This window comes from Maylandia zebra, linkage group LG1 (assembly GCF_041146795.1).
Source record: "Maylandia zebra isolate NMK-2024a linkage group LG1, Mzebra_GT3a, whole genome shotgun sequence".
Lineage (NCBI taxonomy): Eukaryota > Metazoa > Chordata > Actinopteri > Cichliformes > Cichlidae > Maylandia > Maylandia zebra.
In genome coordinates, this window is record NC_135167.1 from 44052781 (window position 1) to 44076386 (window position 23606).

At 41.4% G+C, this 23606-nt stretch overlaps 1 long non-coding RNA gene across 1 annotated transcript; it reads left to right on the forward strand.

Moving 5' to 3' along the window:
- The first annotated feature begins 9251 nt into the window (after positions 1-9251).
- Positions 9252-17989, forward strand: LOC143419768 (uncharacterized). Its single transcript, XR_013099768.1, has 2 exons — positions 9252-9981; positions 12572-17989. It is a non-coding gene; the product is annotated as an uncharacterized LOC143419768 (long non-coding RNA).
- Positions 17990-23606: the final 5617 nt, after the last annotated feature.

Below are 23606 nucleotides of genomic sequence, written 5' to 3' on the forward strand. Positions count from 1 at the left end.
GGTTTAGTGTCTGGAAGAGTCCTGTCTCAGTCAATTATAGATGATGTGAGAGGGCGGGTGTGTGTGTTTAGGGCACGGATGGCTTGGGGATAGAAGCTCCTCTTGAGTCTCTCTGTCCTTGCCCGGAAGATGCGGAACCTTCTACCAGATTGCAGAAGTTGGAACAGTTTGTTGCCAGGATGGGACGGGTCCTTCAGTATCTGCGCTGCTCTAGTCCGGCATTTCCTGGTGTAGGTGTCCTGAAGCGGGGGGAGAGCAATCCTGCAGCAGTGTTCTGCTGTACGGATCACTCTCTGGAGAGCTTTTTGGTCCTTCACACAGCTGTTCTCAAACCACGATGTCATGTTCTGTGTGAGGATGCTCTCCACAGCGCCTGTATAGAAGATCCTGAGGATCTTTGGAGAGACCCTGAACTTCCTCAGTTGTCGTAGGTGATACTTGTATTATGAGTCAGTTTGTGAAGCTATGCTGCTATGCACTGGGTGAGATTGTCCTACTGTGGTCTGGGAGAGAGTCCTGTAACTCTCCCAGACCACAGTAGGACAATAAAAATTGTAAATAAATGACATTACACTGTAAAAACGATAACTAGTAATTGTTGATTTGATTAAAGTTTTCTGACTTAGAAATAAAACTTTCCATTTACAACCTAAAAAAGCTTGTCTGCCCAACAAATTTCTTCCATTGTTGTCCTAACTAAGATTTTCTAGAGAGCATAACAAAGATTATCAACTCTTGAGTAGATTTTTTTGAGTCAAGTTGGGAACCAGTGGGAAACCCCGTAGATGACTGGCACACGTGGTCTTTGCTAAGTTTGAACTAGACCAAACGAGCCTGAGCAGACCTGAGCTGTGTGATAGATAGTGGTTTGTCAATGTTTCCTGGACTGAAAACCTGCTAAGAAAATGTGAAGAAACGTGTCCAAAGTTGGATGGAAATTACAATTTTTCGACTATTACGGATTTTACCTGGTCTGAAGTTGGAGTGTATTTTTTGACCATTTTTGGACAGGACAAGCTGACTATTTGCCCTAGCAGGTAAGCTAACGAGATCTATTATTAGGATTTTCTACAAGCGTCTAGGCTGCATCCTCCTCAGGACCCAGGAGGGTGGAATGAGTAAAACACTGAAAAAAAGCCAAACAATAACATATTTAAGTTATCTAAGTGACTTATATATCATGTTTAAGCTAGCGAAGGACCGCGCGGGGGGGTTGAAAATGATATGCCAGCTAGCTACCGAAGCCGGTGGTAACAGACGTCTCCGAAAACGTAGAAGCATGTTTGCAAATATGTGTTGTCTTAATAAACTGAGCAGATATTTGAAATTTACACAGCTACATTCTCGCCTGAAAATATCTTAAAAGTTTACTTTGTGACCCAGAAAGGGTAATCAGAGTAATATTAAAACTAAGTGGCTTCCACCATTGTTGGAGACTAGAATCAGCTGGGCCGCACTATGAATTCTGGCATAGGGTGGGCCACGAAGGATACACCTGACCATCCTTCAAAGCCGTGGAAAGTATTGTATTGTTTTGAGAGCCTTTTTGTTGGTGGAGTATTGATTTTATGTACAATTCCACAGGCAGACGCGATCTGTACTGTCCGACTTTGCACATGCGCAGTAAGGATCAGGGAGTCCGATCCGTAACTCGTCTTTTTTCTCTTTTTTTTTTCTACGTTATATTGAAATGTTTCATTATTGCAAACATTTTCTCTCAGGTGGAGAGAGGTCGTGGAGTGTCAGCCCATGGTGTCCAGTGTGTGTGTGTGTCCAGGAGAGATGACCTGCGCTGTTTTACTCTGAGGAGGTAAGACTGTCCTAATCTATTTATAATTTAATTATTATTCAAATTGGGCATGATTTATACTAGATTGACTATATTGAAGTAGTGCAGTATTTGCTGGGGTAATGCATTGGCCAACTTTATTATATTGTGCTACTATTGCAGTCAAGACCCTTGTCAGTGTTACATTGAAATCCTTACCCTGAACTTTTCTTTACACAGAAAATGTGTAAAGAAATTTCTTTCAAGAAAAGAGTCCCATGCTAAATCGAAATTGTGAAACAGAAAGGCAATCTCATAAGTTTGACTTGGCATGTTTTGGGTTTTTTTTGTTGTTGTTTTGTTTTTCTTTTAGTGGTAGAAATAGGACTTCTATAGACTGAGATGGTTAGGGAAAGAATACTAAGGCAGGTCACAGATTTTGGTGCAACTTAGAACATAATATGTATTTGCATATTGATACTGGGTTTTGTGGAGGGTATTTCTATTCCTGTGCAAAATACATATTCATGAGAGATTTTTGAAGTAGGTTTTGCTGTTGATAACACAGTCAGGCATATAGCATGGTGCAGACTGTCCAAGACCGCTACCCAGGAATTTTCTGTGCTGAATAAATGACAATATTTTGGTGAATGTCTTGTTTAGATATCTGAAAAATTTCATCGGATCACAAGCAAAGACCTCCTGGGGACCTTCAATGCATCCCTTGACAAATTTGTGCCTGGCCTGCTGAAACTGTACCGGTCTAACGGTGTGTTCACACCGAACGCGATGGATGCGAATAGAGCGTCAGGTTTACATGTAAAGTCAATGGAAAGGCGCGATGACGCGCGATTGCGGGTCCCGCGAAAATTCAGAAGCAGATTTGCGTCGCCAAAACGCGTGAAACGCACGTCAGTGTAGCGCGTCTGGCGCATTTGACGCGCGAATAAAACCACGTGCGTCAGTTTTTGTGTTGCATTTTGTGCATACGCGCGTTTCGCATCTACCGCTCGAGTTGGAAAAATCTGAACTCCAGCGTCAAATCGTGCCGCGACAACCAATCAGGAGCCTGGTGACGTGGCTGTGACCTAGGTCAAAGGGGCAGGTCCAGCCAAAGCCTTTCATACTTCAATGGAGGGGAAGGCTAATCAATGCGGTAGCAAACAACCCGGAGCTGTACGACACCAGCTGCTTTCTGGACCGAGACAGGAATAAAAAGGACCGAGCTTGGAGGAAGATATGTGAAGAGATCGGGCAACCTGGTAAGTTCATTCACAGTGTTGGGAAGGTTACTTTTAAAATGTATTCCGTTACAGAGTACAGAATACATGCCCCAAAATGTATTCTGTAACGTATTCCGTTACGTTACTCAATGAGCGTAACGTATTCTGAATACTTTGGATTACTTAATATATTATCGTGCTTTTTACAACAACGTGAATGTACTATTGCTGTGTGATTTATTACTATTACTGAAGGTCCGCGACTCCGAACTGTAGTAAAGGGACCTCTGACTAATACGGCGGGGTCCCTGTCGGCTCGTAGCCGAAAAATAGCTTTACTTTGTTGTGTGGGTCAACTTTTCTTGCGAGAGACAGAGAGAGGCGTTGAAAGACTGCTCCAACGGAAATTATTGTTTTCGGAGGAAACAGTCGAGTCTTAATAGCTTACTTACAACTGGGCTCGTCAGGCTCTCTTCTTGGCTGCAGTGGTTATTATTATATTTACATGCTTCCAGCTCCCGTTTTTGCTCGACGACAACTCGTACCTTTCCACTCGCCTTTTTCTCCCTCCTCGCGCTCACAGACACATAACGTGTATGGCAGTCCATTCTCCCTGCAGCACGGACTACACTGCCCATGATGCTACATTCTTTAGAGCTATGCTTGTAGCATTCTGCCTGTTAGCTTAGCACAACAACAACAACGAAAAGGCGCTCTCTCACCCAGGAAACACACAGTCGCAGAGAGAGCGAGAGCGTCGCCCTGTAACCATGGCAACTGTAACGCTGCCGCCTGGAACGAAAGAACACAGCTGTCAAACAAAACCCAAACAGTCCTGACCCGCGACAAAATGAAACAGGAAAGTACCGCAGTGTAATCCATTTATTTCAACAAAGTAACTGTATTCTGAATACCACCTTTTTAAACGGTAACTGTAACGGAATACAGTTACTCATATTTTGTATTCTAAATACGTAACGGCGGCACATGTATTCCGTTACTCCCCAACACTGTTCATTCATTTCTCTTTTGAAAGTTTTTACTGACCTGGGGAAGCCGCACAAAAGCTAGCAAGCCACCGCTTTTTTTTTCCACTGACGTACAAATACCGTTCTGCTTTTATCCATGTTGTCATTTAGGAATATATTTTCTTTATTAATAAGCAGCACACAGTGGTCCCGCTGTTCATCCGTCACTGCTTCGCTTTTCCGCTGATTTTCTTTTTCTTTTCTTTTTTTTGCACAGCATTGCATTCTGCAGCCTGATTGACAAATCTGCTCCGTGTCGTGTCTCCTGCGCTTGCCAAATTTATCACGTTTGGTTTTGATAACCATCACATTCAATAGAAAAAACAGCACAAAAACACCCATAACTATGACCCTCATTCGGAAATACACACCTGCACCGCGAGGGGAAAAAGGCGCATGAAAGTGGCGGGCAGATGAAGACAAAACGCGGCATAATACCGTATTTCCCGGACTACAAAGCGCACCTGAATATTAGCCGCACAAGCTAAAATCAGGGGAAAATCCTGTTTTGTACATACATTAGCCGCACCTGACCAAAAGCCGCAGGTGTTTCAATGTTGACTTATCATATGTAAGAGAATATGCACAAAGCGAATTGTCAGGAAAGAGATGGCTGTTTGGAGACATCACTTTTATTAATATTTTGAAAATCAAGTTATGGGTACATATTTGCACATGTGCTGTGCTTCATAAATGAGTAACAAATGTAGTACATAACAATAACCTGCAGCACACCAGAAAAATAAATTCAGACTAGGGCTGCTCGATTATGGAAAAAATGATAATCACGATTATTTTCACTGAAATTGAGATCGCGATTATTTGACGATATTTATTTAACCCTTACGACCTACTATAGAACCAAGTCCGCCAGAGCTTATATTATATTTTTACATGTTGTAGTGCCATTTGTGGGAGCATTTCAATTTGCTATGCAACTGTTATAGCCCATATTTTAATAATATGTATGCATTAAGTCCATAGTAACTACATTAATTGCAAAAAAGTGCAATAAACTATAAAAAAATTAAAAATCGTTTTTGTTTTTTACATGTATTTCTACTTGGAGAAATTTAAGAGGTTTATCCCTCAAAACTTTAAATACAAAAAAGTTGCAAAAAATAGTTTACAACAACAGGAAATTTATTTTGAGTGTCTTCATAGTTTTATTTTGGAGATACACCAATTTTTATATACTGCAGGAAAAACGAAAAAACAATCCTATGATGCAAATTTGCAAAGAAAACAGCATGTGCATCAAAATAAACTATTTCCAGCTGTGCAATTTGAGTTCTAAGCATCACAGAAACTATTCAGAAAGGTCAAACATGACCAGTATAGGCTTTTAAGGCCTATAAGTAAAAAACTACAATTTCCGCGAAAATGACGTCACTTCCGGTTTCGGCCAGGAAATGGCGGACATGCGACAGTTCCCGCTGACGTCTGTTTCACTGTGGGAAGTGTTACGAACAGCTGATAGGAACGGCAAAGCGTGTTTCTGGAATATTGTGTTTTTGTTCCTGCAAGAGCTTTTTATGCAGTTTTTGCAAAGCTTTATGTGGAAGGAAACTGTGACGGAGGACAAGCTGATGGCATCAGATGTAAGTACAACTCCTCCGGTTTCATATGCAAAACAAATTATTGCGCTAGCTTACACAGTTCCGGTTCTACAGGGATTTAAAAATAGTTACACAACACGGAGCGTGCTGCTCTGACCGGCTTTAAAGGGTTAACAATGACTTTAAAAAATAATATAAAATAGTGTGCAACACCACTGAAGTTTTTTTACCTCTCTTTTCAACCAGCGGCAGTCACTCTCCTCTCCAAATAACTTCTGTTTAGCTTTCCGGGCTTCCCTCGGGTCCTCTTAATCAGCGGTCTCCAACCTTTTTTGCGCCCGACAATATTTTCACGGACCGGCCTTTAAGGTGTCGCGGATAAATGAGGGAGGGGCTAATAATCGGCTCAGTCATTTTTAATGATCGTTGAAAGCCCAGATCGTAATCGTGATTAAAATTCGATTAATTGAGCAGCCCTAATTCAGACTACCTTTTAGGCTCAGGTGCAGTGACACGGCTTTAACAAGAAGAAAAGTCAGTCATTCACCATCTTTCTCTTCTTCCTGCGCACTAAAAACACCAAAGTCCTCTCCTCCAGTGTCGGAAACGAACAGGCTCAGGGTGGCTTCATCATCCACTCTCAGCTTCTTTCCTTCGTTGTCACTTTCAAAACCAAAGAAATCCTCGTTGTCAGTGTCAGAGTCGAACACCCTCAGAAGGGCCGTGGCGGTGTCCTCCTCACCATCATGCAGCAGTCCAGCCCTTCGAAATCCGTTGGTGATCGTGGATGTTTGCACACTTTTCCAGTGATATTTGAGAAGTGAAAAGAAGTTTACTGGATTTACAGAAAGTGTGCAATAATTGTTTAAACAAAATCAAGCAGGTGCATAAATTTGGGCACCACAAAAAAGAAATGCAATAAATATTTAGTGTATATCAAAGTGTGTGTCTCCTATATGATATATGGGGTGCCTTTGTCTGGACGTGCTTCCCATCCAGAGCTGCACAGCACAGAGGGAAGTTCTAGCGCTCCTGGAATCCCTCTGTGATGGACCGCCAGTCTCCAGGTGAAGGCACAGCCATGAAGTCGTCCACTAGACAGTCCCAGATGGCCGTCGCTGCCTGGGGGGTGATCTGGCTCACCGTGGACACACCGACTCTGTAACTGAACGCTTGGTTGTGAAGGAGTCCCCGGTGACAAGGAACCTGGACAAAATTGTTCAAAATCAGTATTATGTGTACTGCAGTTACAAAATACATTATTCAAATTCCAAAATACTTTTGTGATGTCAGATTTAAATTACAAAACATGAATCTTACGTAAAACATTTTGTAATTATAAGGATAATTACAAAATGTATATTAGATCATATCTAAAACAGTTGTTTTGTTTTAACTTTAACATATCATAATTTGATTGGTAGCAACTTTTACAACTACAGTGAGCCAATCACTCATAATTCCTAAACATGTCAATCAGGTAGGAATGAAGTAAGACATTAATAGAAATAAAGAGTTGTGTGTTGACATGTAGCCCTTTCCTTGCTTAAATCATTAATATTTTTGAAAAATTAATCTGTGATAAGACATAGCTTATCAAGATAGAACCATGTAACTAGAGATGAACCAAACTGTTCACAGTTTTATCTAACTCTGTTTTAATAAAGGCTGTGACCCCTGCTATAGAGTCTGACAGCTGCAGGGATTATATACAAATATTCAACTATCCCAGAATCAAACCAGGTCTAAATAAAAAGGAGTGAGTATCACTACAAAGGTTAACTCAGTGGTCCTAATGCTACAGTTTGATATCAGCAAACACCGAGCGCATACATTGATGTGACACCACAGCCATGCTATCATTCAAACACTGATAACAGCATAAATCGAATTAAATCGGGACTTGATGAGACCTTCTGAGTATCACTAGAAATATTATAAACAGTCGTCTTTGTACCACAGTTTGCTTTCAGTAAACACCGACAGCATTCACTGTTAGCATAGCACATCCATGTTAGCAGTGTATAAATGGATGGATTAGCATATTAGCACAGGTATCAATAAAGGACTACCGTATTAAACACTTTTACTAACCTCAGGCAGACGGACAGCCGCTCTGCAGGTGGGATTGAGCGCCTGTAGTTGGTGTCTAGGCGGGCGATGCTGGGACCGACGAGGGAAAGCAGGTCCTCAAACTGGCCGACGGTGATAGCGCTGGAATCGACCGTCATCCAGGCGCAGCTCCTGGAGCAAATGGTGAAACTCACCAAACTGCTCACGCCTCTGGAGGACCTGATGGACCCAGGTACGGCGAGGACGTCTTTTACGCTGCTGCTCTGCTCTCCACAGTACATAGAGAAGGGAGACTCTCTCTTCAAGCGCTAGCTCAACAGCTGCCATCTTGCAAAGATACCGGTCTGGCACAACTCCCTCCCACATTCCTCCCACATTTCCGGTTCACGCGCGTCAAAATATCATATTTTGACGTGCGATGGATTTTTCTTGGACACGCGTTGAGACGCGAATGTGCACGCGTCAAATTAGGGGCGTTTGGGGCGTTTTGTTCGCGTCCATCGCGTTCGGTGTGAACACACCGTAAGAAGGGAGCTCTTTGTGAGGAGATGGAAGACCTCCTGGATAAACTTGACGAACAGGTGAGTAAAGTGCTTCTTTAGCTGACATTTTTAGAAGAGAGTATACTTTTCTCTTAACAGAAACTGAAAAAAATGTTGGCTTCAAACAAAACACATCAGTGGACATGTCAGTAAAAAATAATGTCATCAGTCATTGCTTTGTTCTTATTTGGCAGTATTTCTATTTAATTTGTAAATAGAAAGTAAAATTGTTAACATGATGTTGTTGTTGGTTTTTTTTGTAAGTTTTGTGTGGTGCTGGGTCTGACCTGTGCTTTATTTTCATTACTATGAGAGTTCTGATTTTGCATTGTGTATAGTACACCATGTTACTACACTAATTGAAATTCTTGTTTTCCACTGAATACTTTTTAGGCATCTGACATTGTGTCCCACCGGCACTGAGAGGCCTGCCCATTTTCCTCAGAGAGGATGCAACAGAGGTTTTCCTGAAATGCTTAGTAAGTACAAAAAAGTAATGCAAGTAAAACTAATTGCTATGAGATGTTTTTAAAGGATGAGTTAATCCAAAATGGAAATGTACACGTCCTCAGTGCAGTCCAGATAATTTTATAGTGGGGATTGCAGTTGTCATAACTCTCACTCCTTTTTTTTCTGCTGAGCAGCAGCTGGGCATTGTTAGTGGGTGTTCCATAGCAGAAAATATTTCTTGTACAAAACTCACAAGGTGGCATTAAGGAAAATAAGCTTTTTCTTCTTAAAACTTCTATGAGTCAAATGACCAGCATGGTATAGAGGTTACAGTTAAAATCTTTAGAAATTTGTTTGGTCTTTAGTTTTTCTTAGCTTTCAATAATTCATATTTTACTTATCTTCAGGACACTGACATTTTGGAACCAGTGTTGAACGGTGTATCAGTTGCCATCCTCACCATCCTACAAGATGACGATGCCGATACGTCTGTGCGAGAACATGCAGTTGTGTTGGAAGGGGACATCGTGCTACATAACATTCCAGATCTCTCTACTGCCTTGGCATACCTCTTTGGCCTTCTGTATGCCCTCAACATTGATTATTGTGATATTATTCTGTTATTATATGTTACCTTATATATGTAATCAAAGTAGTTGAATTAGAATACTGCTGTAGATCATATTATACCCTTTAAAATAGAGTGTGTGATCTGTATTAGTTTAGTTCTCATTATACTTTTGAGTTAACAGAACATATTCACATATTAGTTCATTAGATAAATGTGCATCACTCTGTATCCTTGATCTGCTGGGAATGTGTTACACTGTTTTCTTGACATGCTTAATTGTTGAATCATGAAGAGAAGGTTGTAAGCAGGAGACTCTGTGTCTAAAGACAGGGGAGATAGACAGACCACATTCCACACCCCCACCTTACAGAAAGCAGAGAAACAACTGCCGAGGTCATAACTTAGGCGCTGTAACAGAGAAAAAATGTGATGTTTTGGCTTTTACGACTAGCTGGGGGCCACTAGAGACTATAAAAAGCTGAGCAACCCGTCACCATTTTGAGACATGTGCCTGACCCTCTGGTAGCATCTCTCCCGTCCGGACGTTCTAATGCTCTTATTGTTGAATTGTATGGAAATAAATGATTGTTGATTGAGCATTGATACACCGAGTATTGTCCCTCCTTCAGCCCAAAGATTCAAAGAACTGCGTGTTTTCAACAACTTGGTGCCGTGACCCGGATCTTTGGTGTGCTGAGGAGGTGTAGATTTGGCCTTTGGTGAGATCGTGGGGCAAAGTGAACAGAAGGCCGGCCTAAAACAGAAAGGTAAGCACAGCCTGTTGTATTATAAATACCAAATGTGCATATTGGGCTTTCCAAATTAATCTGTTCACTGAGTCACATGTATTTTCACAGTAAATTTGTCGGTGTCTGGTTTTTGGCGCAAGATACTAACAACATAAGTTGAGGCTGAATTCCAGTGTGTTAAATAAACTGCTTCTACCGAGATACTAATAACATACTACGTTGGTCTAGATTGCAGTAATCTGCTTCTACCGAGATACTAATAACACACTACGTTGGTCTAGATTGCAGTAATCTGCCTCTACCGAGATACTAATAACATACTACGTTGGACTAGAGTGCAGCCACTTTACCTTCCACATTTAATTTTGTCTAATACTGGCTTCTGTAGCAATAATACGTTAGAATTTATTCTGAAGACGCGGCCATAAGTTCAGTACATTGAAGTCGAGGTTTGAAGTTTGTTTATGATGTCGGTTACGTCCTGGCTCTTGCCGGCTGTGAAATAGAAGTTGATTTAAGGAAAAGCAGATGCTGGCTTCACGGTGCGGTTAAACACTGGCAACGCGAGAGCGAAACACGTCCGTAGGTTTGGTTTATGATACGGCCGTGTTCCGGTGATATGCGGCCGTGAAGTGCAGTAGTGGTTGGTGCTAATTTTAGTACATTGAACAGAGGTTTGACGGTGGTTTGTGGCGTCAGTCGAGTTTTTTTTTTTAAAGGGCTGCGGTCATAAAACAAAGTAAAATTTTACTTGCCAAGAAGTACATAGAGCAAAACCTGGTTTATGATGTCTGGTATAACTTCGGGGATGCAAGCATCACTTTTATGATGCGACTTTGCCCCGTGGTGGCGGTCATAATCGCAGAGAAAAGGGTATTTTGGTCTATGGTGCAGTGTGCTTTAAGAAGATCTAATAGTTGAGCTCAGAGGTTTCTGTGTAAAATTCCCGCTGAGGAAAAGTGTTGTGTGTGAGTGTCAAAGCGCGCTCTGGGTGAGAGTGTGTGTGAAGCTGCGAGGCGCGCTCTGGGTGCTGTCGGGTGGGTGAAGCGCGCACTGAGTGAGAGTGTGACTGAGGCGCGCTCTGAGTGTGTTTTGTGTGGAGTGTGAAGCGTGAACACAGTGACAGTGACGGTTAATGTGTTTGATTAGGAGGACATTAGAGCAAATACACATTTTAGGATCAAAGGTTGATGCCTAGTGTACCTGTGGAACTTTGCCCTAGGAGTGGCGACCCTCCTGTCCGGGGACGCTTGGCCAGGACCGGCGGCGTCCGGGTGCCGAGGTGGTGACTTGGGGAGGTGAGGGCCCCCGCATAGCTACGGATATAACACTGGAACGGCCGTGTAATCACGGGTTCACATTTATTCCGGACTAGAACAAGACACATTTTTGCGAACAAACGTTGAGTCTAGATTAGTGAAGAAATATAAAAAGGTTGAATTCCTCGTTTCAGTGGTTGAAATTGTTGTGTGCCTGTCCCCTGACGAGTGTGAAATTAGAATAAAGAGGGAATTTGGAGCCACATAGAGATAGACGGGCATAATTGGGTGTATTACTCTGTGGTGTAATAAAAATAAAAAGGAGAGATAGTAAGAGGTGTGCAGTGGAGAATTATGGAGGAGTACAGAGAGGAATGTGTTGGGAGACTGGCGTACAGTTTACGCTGTCAAGGTAGGCGTGTTGCCTGCTTATCTGTTTAAAAGTGATGAAAATGAAATTAAATAAATCTCTTAGTGTGTTAATACAGGAAGCTGCGGACCTGGACCAACTGCCCCCACAAGCACAGCGGCCGAAGCAAAATTATAGGTAATGGGAACCACATCCAGCACGAATCAGCAGCTGTGAAAAAGACAGCAGCGAGGAGAGAATTAGAGGAGAAATTAAGAGAAGTTTTAACACATAAAATTGGGGCCAACGGACTTGTGGAGGTTGGGAAGGCGTCCGGAGCATCACAACAAAAAGGTGAAACAAAAACACACACAAGCAGAGAAATCTGAGAGAAAGGCTCCTTTTAAGGTAACGCCTAGTTTGAGAAAAGATAAAATTAACCTGCTTTTATACAAATGCACATACACGCAATGAAGAAACAGCTTACACTCATGAACACGTGAAGATTTTCCAGCAAGGTTAAAGAAAAATTAACATACTTAAATGATGAAGTCTATACATTACTGACAAAGAAACCCTCTGGGTTGCAGGACAACAATTTAACAAAAAAAAAAGGAACACTGGTCTAACCAACCAGGCAAGACACAACAAATTTAGTGGTTAAAAGATTCAAATTGTGACATGTTTTCTGTTGATTGATTAATAAAAGTGATTACTGAATGAAAGAAAGTTCCTTTTTGGGCTTTTAAACATGATCTTAAGAATTTTAACATGTACTTGTGTTGTCCTGTCAACTTGGTGGGTTAGGAGTTGATTATATCGGGAGACAAAAAACAAAAAAAAAAGGGGGAGAGAAGGCTGACACAGGGCCTGGCCCCATTGCCTCCCCTCTGAATAACACAGCCAACACAACATCATTTTCCTGTTCGTTTGTTTTTGTTTTTTGTTTTTTGTTTGTTTTTGTTTTGTTTTTGTTTTTTCTATACATATTTAATTACAGGCTGCTTTGCCGGCCCTGAAAGCCGAGGCTGACTGGACTCCTGCTCTCCCCCATACGTGACACTGACCAAATGCTGCAACAGCTGGACCCACAACAACGACCTGAGAATGTCAACAGACCTGCAGGAATGTGATCTCATGCAGCCGAGACGGAGAGCACTAAACCTAAGGCCCGTTTCACTACACGGGGGAAAATTCCCAGACTGCGTCAGCTGACAGAGCTGTGACGAGACGCCCGCCAAGCCCGAATGAAAAGTAAGGCCGAGCGAAAGAATGCTGACCTTGATAACTTTGCATTCACACTGTGCAGGACAGTGATGGACCAACACGGATGATCGGGTGGCGAAAAAGGGCGTGACCGAGACAGGAGGAGTAACTGAGGTCAGAAGGCACCTCAGAATGGACAAAAACACAGAAGAAGATGCAGGTTTCACCTGCGGTGAACATCGACACTGGAGAAAGGACTGCCCCAATTGGGGTCAGAACCAGGACGGACTGAATTTTGAGCAGCAGCAGCAGCAATGGTCGCAAACAAACTGAAAAAGGAGGGGGGGGCAGGACCCCAGGGCACGCTTCAGGCCGTGGTTTACCCAGAACACCAGAACAGGAAAGTGATGAACACACACACACACACACACACACACGTCTCCAAACACACAGATTCAGAATGAAGTGAAATACACACATGAACACGTGCACTCGTTGAGTGAGTGAGAAATGACACACACACACACACACACACACACACACACACACACGGGAATGTTGATTCACTGAGAAGTGATGCACACACATACACATGCACACGCTTGTGCAATGAAGAGTGATCCACACGCACACACACATACACGCTGATGCAATGAAGAATGCTTTGCTTATGCTGATATGCAAAATGCTGCACACAAACATCCCAATGCATAATTTTTATGAGGAGCCATTGATTACTTAGAATGTGTTATATGTCACCTAGAAGGCATTTATGTAGATTTTAGGAATAAGCTCTAAAACGGTTTGGTTATGAAAACAATGTCTGTGCGTGATGTCTGTTTATGGCTCAAGGCCTTGACTGAATTCTTTGCTGTGCTTCACACAGCCCTGATGAGGAACAGTGGCACAGAGTGAAATTGATGAATTAATAGTGTAAGTTTAGGTTGGAGTACGGCATTTTCTGTGATTGAGTTTTAATTCAAGGAGGAACAAAAGGTGTTACGGCACCTGAGCTTCTCATTCCCACACAATATTGTCCCGGCAGGAAGCAAAATGTTCCTGTGAATTTCTGGTTGATTGTTTGGTTTTGTTTAGCGCTAGCTTGATTTTATCAGTGAGCTTTGGCTTGTGTTCTTTCTCGTAAGCGAGAGAGGGATAGTTTTATGCTTGGACATGTCTGCAACGGGCCCTAGTTTGTGTTATTTTAGTAGTATTTTGTTGGTTATGTCTGTTTTCGTTTTTGGTACAGTGCACTGGAGAAAAAACATCTGAGAGGTGTGATCCACCGGTGGTGATATGTTGATATTTTGTGAGTTCATGATTTAACAATCAGCTCTTTAAACAAGGCCTGAAAGATTGAAATTTAAAGCGCTATAAAATATTATTACTGTAAACAGTTGCAAAGTGTGCTTCTCCATGATTGTAATTGGCTTGGGAGAAATTCACTTATAGGGAACACTGAGAAGTTCTGAGTCTAAAAGGATTGCACCGAGTCAATCCGGCCCAAAAAACAACAAGGAATTGTTTTCCTTTAAAATGATGACGTCAACTTGCTGGTGATGGATGCTCGAATAGGTTGCGCGGGAGACTCCATTATCAGCAACATCTGGTATGAATGTGTATGGAGGTATGCATGTGAATGGACTGTGATGGACTGACGACTAAAAGTTTTGACTGACTTGATACTGAGACAAGGACTGCACCCACTTTAGGATTAGTAAATGCCAATAAACAATTCATAAACAATTCACCCAGCCGACAAGAGAAGGGTGGATGCTTCGCTTTGTTTTGTTTTGTTTTTTCAGGAGCAGGAGGATAAGAGAGACTGGAGGAGGAGACTCTAGCTTCACATAAGTATGAACTGCAGACTTAACACTGTGGTTGCTGATTTTGAGTTACTGATGTTTGCATTAAGAAAACTGTGCTATATTAGCTGTGTTTTGATTAAGGTATCATGTTATATTATTGGGAATGCCAAATGCTACAGTGGAGAAGACTTTTTGATACCACTCATGACAGGAATATGTTATTATTAACCACAGCAGGCCACTGTAAAAAAGTCAATTAAATTTTATAGAGGAAAATCGCCAAAATTGAACAATACCTATGAATGACTGGCCACATTCAGAATAGAGATATGCAATAATAAACATTGGTCCACGTGATTTAGGTTCTCACTTGAAATAGTAAGTTATTAAATGTAGAATATAATCGACAGGGACATTTGATAGGATGTGGTACTGCAAAAGAACAAGAGCAAAGTAAATAAAGAAATATTGTGTTTAGTTTGGATAAATTCAAATTAAAATGTACCATTACACTCAGAGGATCAATATGAAATAAAACATATGCAAAATTTGTAGGAAGTACATGACTGATAACTGTTCTGTCCTGAGCGTTTGTTTCTAGAGCACCCACTTGACCACACCAACAGTTTCTCGCCACCGAGGAGGGGTACTTGCAAAAAAAGAATAAAATACAAATCTGAGTTTAACAAAACATTTTAAATGTAAATATCAAGCTTACCTTTCTTTTTCCATGAAATATGCTTGTGGGCACGCCAGCCATTTTGAAAAGGTGGGCAAAACAATTGGCAAGGCCACACCCCCACACGTGTGATATAATTTTAAAGGTACTGTTGCCCTCTCTAAGAAACATCAGGACTTAGAGGAGTGGCAAGTAGAGTATGCGAGCTACAAGCAAAAACTAAAATGTGTACTACAGTGTGCAAAAATGAAATACTGGGTCATCAGGGGGTCATGAGGGACATTTATAAAACTAAAAGTCCCACTAACCTTAAAGTGCACTTGAAAAGCCCACACAAGAAGGTTAACCTAGCTTACCTAGAAGACCTCATCAGGGGGAGCACACTCCCCCTCCTTGAAGAGCTCACCCACTCAACCCGCATCCCCAGAAAACAGCTCACCCCAGATAAGGCAGCGTGATGTATCCCGAGACAACAGGACTGGGACATCTAAATAAAGGTGTGAAACAATCGCCTTCAAAAGGTTATCAATTCACTTGAACCAAAATTAGGAACACACGGTGCGGCAAGAGTTAATAGTTATTAGTCTCAACACCCAAGGATAACCAGAAGAGCATGACTGATATGATGGAACTGGGATTTTGTTACACTTAATTTTTGCAAAACACAAATAAAACTAAATTGAAACTAAGGATTTTCAGAAAATAAAAACTACACTAAACTAGCAAAGAATTGGTAAAAACTAATATAAACTGATGAAAATTGCAAAACTATTACAACCCTGGTGCAGAGATTGGCAAATCTGACCAGGAAACGTTATAAAATGGATTGTCAGGATAGTCAGCGTTAAAGCCACTTTTGACAGTCCATACTAGGATGGCATTGGACATCTTCGGGGCAGAAAAGGGTTGGTGTGACCAAGGTGTGGTTTGGCTTGTTGTATGTACATTTCAAAATGTTACAGCTCTGGATGGACCAGTTACCAGGGCATGGAAGGATGACAGACTTTATTACATGAGGAGAAGGGACATTTTCGGGATCGAAGATCCTCAGGGATGACAAGGCTGGAGCAACGGTACTCGAGAGAAGAATTTCTGATACTTTCTGAGATATGATGTCACTAACCTTCTCTTTTAATTGTCTAGCTCCAATGAATTGACACATGGGAGTGTGTCAAAAAGGGGGAGTTGAGTCCGAACATCAAACAATGGTTTTATGAACATCTTATGACGTTATTTCTGTGTTTAATAATTTAGCTATGGTAAAACTTAAGCTTATAATGTGTTAGACTTAGAAAGGGTTCACTAATTTTTGATTTCTTTTACACACACATAGATTATGATTAGAATAGGTCCTGAACATAATATTTTAAACCAAATTTGAATCATTAGAACAACAATGGATAACAATATTAGATTATCAAGGCTAGGGAGAGAGGTGTTTTGGTTTTCTGTCTCTTGCAGAGAAAGGAACAGACACCAGACGGGGACACGGAGATGTGAGGACCCTTCACAGCAGAGACAGATGTAGGGACTGCCGAGACAGCAACTGGGGTCAAGTGTCATGACGTTTGGGCTCCTGGAGAAGATGGATCCCACAAACACAGCAATAACCATGAAGGGGTTGGCGAAAACCAGGAACACCAGACCAACGAGGTTCGAGAGGCTCTTGGCAAAAAGGGGGACACGGCGGTGACCCCAAAACACACAGATCCTTGTTTGAAATCGCAATAATCCCCAGAACTGTGCAATGACTAAAGGGTGGTCTAACCCCGGAGGACGAAGAAAGAAGCTGAGAATCACCCAACTGGAAGACACTGGTAGCTGCAGCAATAAAAATAAAGGTTAAAAGCTCCTTAGACAGAGGTTCTAGTCTAAGTACATTTGAAAGGTATAAGGGGGCATTAAAATGGGAGTGGAAAACTGGAGCACCAAAATAAAGCTGTGGGAAAATGGGGAGTGATGGGAGAGTCATCTGTAACTGCTGTTATGGTTGTAAATCTAACTTTGCTTGCATCTGAACTGCGTGAACACAGAGGTCATCCCCCATATGGTCCACCCGTTAAAGGGGGACAGAGGGCCTCAGGATCAAGAAAACCTGGACCTTGCAACGCTGAAGTGCTTGTTATTAGTGATCTCTTTAATGAGAGATCAAAAGAGGGTATTGTGATATTATTCTGTTATTATATGTTACCTTATATATGTAATCAAAGTAGTTGAATTAGAATACTGCTGTAGATCATATTATACCCTTTAAAATAGAGTGTGTGATCTGTATTAGTTTAGTTCTCATTATACTTTTGAGTTAACAGAACATATTCACATATTAGTTCATTAGATAAATGTGCATCACTCTGTATCCTTGATCTGCTGGGAATGTGTTACACTGTTTTCTTGACATGCTTAATTGTTGAATCATGAAGAGAAGGTTGTAAGCAGGAGACTCTGTGTCTAAAGACAGGGGAGATAGACAGACCACATTCCACACCCCCACCTTACAGAAAGCAGAGAAACAACTGCCGAGGTCATAACTTAGGCGCTGTAACAGAGAAAAAATGTGATGTTTTGGCTTTTACGACTAGCTGGGGGCCACTAGAGACTATAAAAAGCTGAGCAACCCGTCACCATTTTGAGACATGTGCCTGACCCTCTGGTAGCATCTCTCCCGTCCGGACGTTCTAATGCTCTTATTGTTGAATTGTATGGAAATAAATGATTGTTGATTGAGCATTGATACACCGAGTATTGTCCCTCCTTCAGCCCAAAGATTCAAAGAACTGCGTGTTTTCAACATTATCCAAAGCAGATGAGTTACACCTTTAAAGCAATTGAGGCCATCTTATTTTGACCTGGTCGGACTTTATGAAGGTGAAGTGGATAAATCATTATTTGAAATGTAAATTTTAGTCAGATGAATCTGTATTGTTGAGAATATATGGTGAAAATTTGTCTTGTAGTATTTTAAAAGATTTGTTATAGTGTTTTCCATATGAAGCATAGAACTGGTGTTTTACCTGTTAGTTTCCTCTTCATTGATGGTAACATTTCTAATCACTTTTAACTTCCATAGTTCATCATAGTAAGCCCATGTAAAATGTCAGTGTCTGGGTACATAGGCACTCGTTTGTGGCACTACCCTATTTAAGGTGCAATAGTTATGTTCAGCTTTTACAAGACGGTCAGGGTGTGTGCGTGAATTATTAAGTTGCTGGACACTTTGCTTTTTTGGTTCTGGACTCTGGAATTTTAACGTCTCTGCTCAAAGCACCCAAAAGAAACTGGCAACACGTTTTTGTTTCTTTCTTTTTTTTTTAACAGAAATTCACCCTACTGCCCATGACATTCTGAAATGTACTGAAAGCACTGTTGAACAAAATAAATAAGCTTTTAGATAACATTGAATTGTGCTTTGTTTTATTCTATATCTATTTATTGAGTGTTCTTTCAAGTATAATCACAGCATACATTTTCCTTTGTTTATATAGGTACATTTTCAACTCACTGGAGTAAGAATTGTATGATTACTCAACAAGAATATCCTTGTTTGGTGAAGGCAGAAAAACATGGCATTGAAACCAGAATTTCTTCGTTAGACTTCCAGGATTATCCTAATTAGGTGAACAAGAAGAACCAAGTTGGCAGAACTTGTGAATCTTAGTTAAGTCAACAACAGTTGCAAAAGTTGAGAAAACTCAAATCTCTTGCATCATGTTGCCTTGAAATTTTACGTTTTCTCAACTTTTTCTTTTTTACAGTGTAGATGAGCAGAATTCTAATTGAGAACTTAAATTTCATCTCATTTTTCCTGTGTCCTTCTCACTTCTCCAGTGGTTGCACACTTTGTCCCAGCTGAACCCCCCTCTGCTTCTTTCACATTGTGTCATGAATCGCTGTGTAGCAGGCACTCAGACACGAGGTTTAAACACAAAGAACTCAGCTTTATTTGCTGGCAGGGGAAAGTCATACAAAAGCAAACTAAACTAGAAAAATTTGCATTTCCTGCGAAAATGCAGTGGGATGCCTTAACGCTGAAGATGTCTGTTGAAAAAAGCTGAAAAAATTGAAAGTCGAAAAAAATGCTGCCCTGAGTAGGATTCGAATCTGGCCATACTGGTCTAAGTGCGGCTAATTACTCACTGAGCCAAACTCATTCTCAGAAAGAAGAGGTGGAGACACTGACAATTGTGCTGAAATGAGCAGAAGCTGCTGAGAATTGTGCTAATAAGAGGAGAAAAGGCTGCAAATTTTGCAGAAAAGAGGTGAATCAGAAGAATTTCTGGAAAAGCTTAAAATTCTAATGAAAACAGCAGAAGAGGCTGAGATTTGTGCTGATAAGAGGAGAAAATGCTGAACCAAACAGAGGTAGTGCTTCTGTCTGTTTCAGCAGCCTGTGTACTTGTATGTATTTCTGCCATGGACTGTTAACAAGAATCTGAGGTCCATACTTTGCAGAATTGTGATAAATTACCATTATGAATTACTTGTCTGTGATAGTGTATTAATTTGTAGTGAAAAAAAACATGTGGACAAGGTGGAATTGAACCCACGACCTTTGGGCTTCAGACCCGTGTCATTACCAACTGCGGCACTGGGAAACAGGGTGATGAGCAGTCAGAATTAGATCCCGGTAAGAGGCGAAAAACGCCGTTTTTTGGAGTTACAAAACGTTGTGTAACTCAAAAACTAGGTGGACTAGAAACATAATTCTTGCACTGGGTGAATCAGCGGACTGGAAACTGAAACTAAACTCACAGTGAGATCCACACAGCATGAGACGAAAGGAGAGCACAGCTGGGGGAAATCAGAACTGACGAGACAAGGAGGCATAACCTGAACACACTGAGATCAGACGCGGACTATCAAAATAAAACAGGAAGCAAACACAAAGGCAGACTAAGAGACACAGGCTTAACACAGAGACCTGACTACATTACAGGGGATACACAGGCGTAGACGACGGAAAACAGAGGGAGCACAGAATAAACACTGGGAAACCAAAACACAAACTTTCATAATTCATAATATCAAAAATAAGAGTAGAAAAATCAAAAACACGGGGTCACCGACCCAGAACCAGGACACATTGGGTGTGAAGGTCCTCCTTCTGGGCTCCTGTTCTGGAAGACTTGAGACATGTGCCCCTATTAGAGATAACATTTTGTTCTCATTAAAACTTTCACATTTTGCACAATTACATATGTACTGTAGCACAAGCATGTGATACTGTAAACGCTGTAAAATATATAATTACACTGTTTTCATTAGCATTTCTACTACTCATAGTAACAGCATTTAATTAACCATTATAGATGAACATTCCTAATAAATTACACTAGAAAAAGCACAAAGCTGATTGAGAACTTAAATTTCACCTTATTTTTTCCGTCTGTCCTTCTCACATCTCTAATGGTTGTACACGTTGTCATTAGCGTGTCTTCACTCCACATCAGCCACACCGTTTTGCTTGCTAACGCAGTGCAGATTTTCTGTGTTCAGAGACCACGTCAGCATGCGCACAGCTTAGAGGAAACAGTGGTCCCACAGTGTTTTGATGATGTTGCACTGTCATTTCTTCCCTGGGCCTAAGGCTGTGAAATCAGGTCAGGGCAGGGACCTTTCTGTGTGGACTTTGCATTTTTCTTTCTGTGATTTTGTGGGTTCTCTCCCATTTCCTCCCACAGACAAAGGCATGCATGTTGGGCTAATTAGTGACCATCTGTTGTTATCTGTGCCCTGTGATGGACTGGCAACCTGTACAGAGTCTACCCTGTATAGAATGCACCTGACAACTGGGAGAAGCTCCAGCCCCCCTGGAACCCAAGTGTTTAAAAAGGTGGAGGAATGGAAAGAACAATCCCAGTGGATGCAGTGGTCAGCCATTAGATAGCATCAGCTATTTAATTTGTCATTGACTCAGTCAGTGCATTTAAGTCGGTACATCTTCCACAACAGCTGAGAGCAGAGATTGACAGTATAAAATACACACTATAAGAGAGCCAGAGATTAATAATACCTAATAGTTAAATGCAAACTGGTGTATAAACAAACACAGAGTTAAAAGAGGTGAATGAAGGAGAAATGCTCAGTGAATGATGGGAAGCCCCCAGCAGCCTAGGCGTATTGTAGTATATCCAAGGAAGGAGTCAGGTTCAACATCCCATCCCTAACAATATGCCTAATGAATAAGGAAAGTTTAAGCCTAATCTTAAAAGTACAGAGAGTGTCTGTCTCCTGAATCCAAGGTTAGAGCTGCTTCTACAGAAAATGGACCTGAAAACTAAAGGCTCCGCCTCCCATTCTAGTACTAGTAACCTAGGAACCACAAGTAAGCTCGCAGTCTGATAGCAAAACACCGCCGTCACTCCTAAAACTTCCTCCTTCCTAAACAACTAAATGCCATGTTCCCATATCATTTTTTGATTGGTCGACATGGTACATTTTTCCACCAATAGGAAAGGGTGGGGGGGGTTTGGTTTTGTTTTTGCTCACAGGCTTTCGAGCGTTTTCCTTATAAAACCCCGTTTTTACCGTTTCTTCCCGCAGTAAATATAAACAACGACAGTATTCAGGAAGAAAACCAAACATGCATCCAGGGAGTCCGATTTGGGATCCTCTATCCGGCAAGACTACGGATCACTTATCAAGGAATGCAGCGCGACTTCGTCTCGCCAGATGAGGCCAAGGAATATATTAAGACAATAACCACAAGATAAAAGATATAGCAGGACAATGTTTGTCTGTTTGAAATAGCGTATGATCCTAATCCAAACATCATTGTGGTAAGCTAAGTTTGTTACTCTGCCAAACACTTGTTTTGTTTTACCTGTCTAATAGTAAAATATAATTGGGTTATTTTTATTTTATTTGTGCCTTTTAATCTATTGCGAAAAGACTCTGTTGGAGCTTTGGTTTGACACGGTTCGTTTCGTAGTCGGGAGCGTTTTTGTTCAGATTGCTCCGGGTGGGAGCGTGCACTGCCGTCTCCGTCGTTTGGGGATGGGGGCTTTTGCTGTGCAGGGGGGAGGCGGGAGGGTGTGTTTGACGTGTTATTATTATTTTTATTCTGAAGCTGTACTTTTGTTGTTGTGGGTTTGCGTTGTGTGTTTGTGTGAGTGTGTTTTTCCCACTTGTTCTTTCTTTGGGGGTGAAGAAATAAGTATTTTCTCTTTTATCTTTCTGCAATGACCAGCACTTCAGGTCAGTCCTTAGGCAATAGTGGTATTAGATTTTTAACTTGGAATGTCAAAGGTATGAATAGCCCAATTAAACGATCTAAAATATTTACGCATCTTAAACGTTTAAAGAGTGATGTAATGTTTTTGCAAGAGACCCATTTGCGAGATCGGGATCATCTTAGGCTCAGGTGCCCATGGGTGGGTCATACTTTCCATTCAATGTTTAATTCAAAAGCCAGGGGGGTGGCGATCTTAATAAACAGAAGGGTACAGTTTACAGCCTCTGCGATTAAAGCTGACAAAAACGGGAGGTATTTGGTTGTTGTAGGCACCATGTACAATGTACCCGTCCTCTTAGTCAATGTGTATGCGCCAAATTTTGATAATCCAGGTTTTACAGATGCACTTTTGAGTAGTCTCCCTTCCCTTGATACTCATCTTTTGATATTGGGTGGTGACCTAAACTGTGTTATTGATCCTGCCTTAGATCGTTCGAATCCTCGGACCCTGACCCAATCCTCTATGTCCAAGTCTATTTCTGAGTTTATGTTTCAGAATGGTTTTGTAGATCCCTGGAGGTTTTCTAACCCTACTGCCAGAGCGTACTCTTTCTTTTCTCAGGTACATCAGTCCTTTTCGCAGATTGATTATTTTTTTGTGGACGGTTCCCTTATTCCAAAAGTACTGTCATCTACATATCATCCTGTTGTCATTTCCGATCACGCACCACTTAGCGTTGACATCAAGCTCATGGCCCAGTCCTCTTTTTCCTCACCCTGGAGATTTAACTCTTTGTTGCTTTCGGATGAGGGGTTTGTTACCTTTATCAAATCCGCAATTGATGAATTTATGGTGTTTAACGACAGCAATACTGTTACGAGGTCATTGCTTTGGGAATCTCTTAAGGCATATGTGCGTGGGCAAATAATTTCTTTCTCTGCCCATTCCACTAAAAGCCACAAAGCCAAACTTCAAACTTTGACTACACAAATTTGTGACATAGATAGACAGGTTGTTGACAGTCCCACTCCCGATTTGCATAAAAGACGACTTGACTTGCAGACTGAATTTGATTTACTTTCTACGGCAGATGCTGAACGTCTTTTACTTCGTGCGCGTGCGACTTATTATGAATATGGTGATAAGCCCAGAAGGCTTTTGGCCCATCAG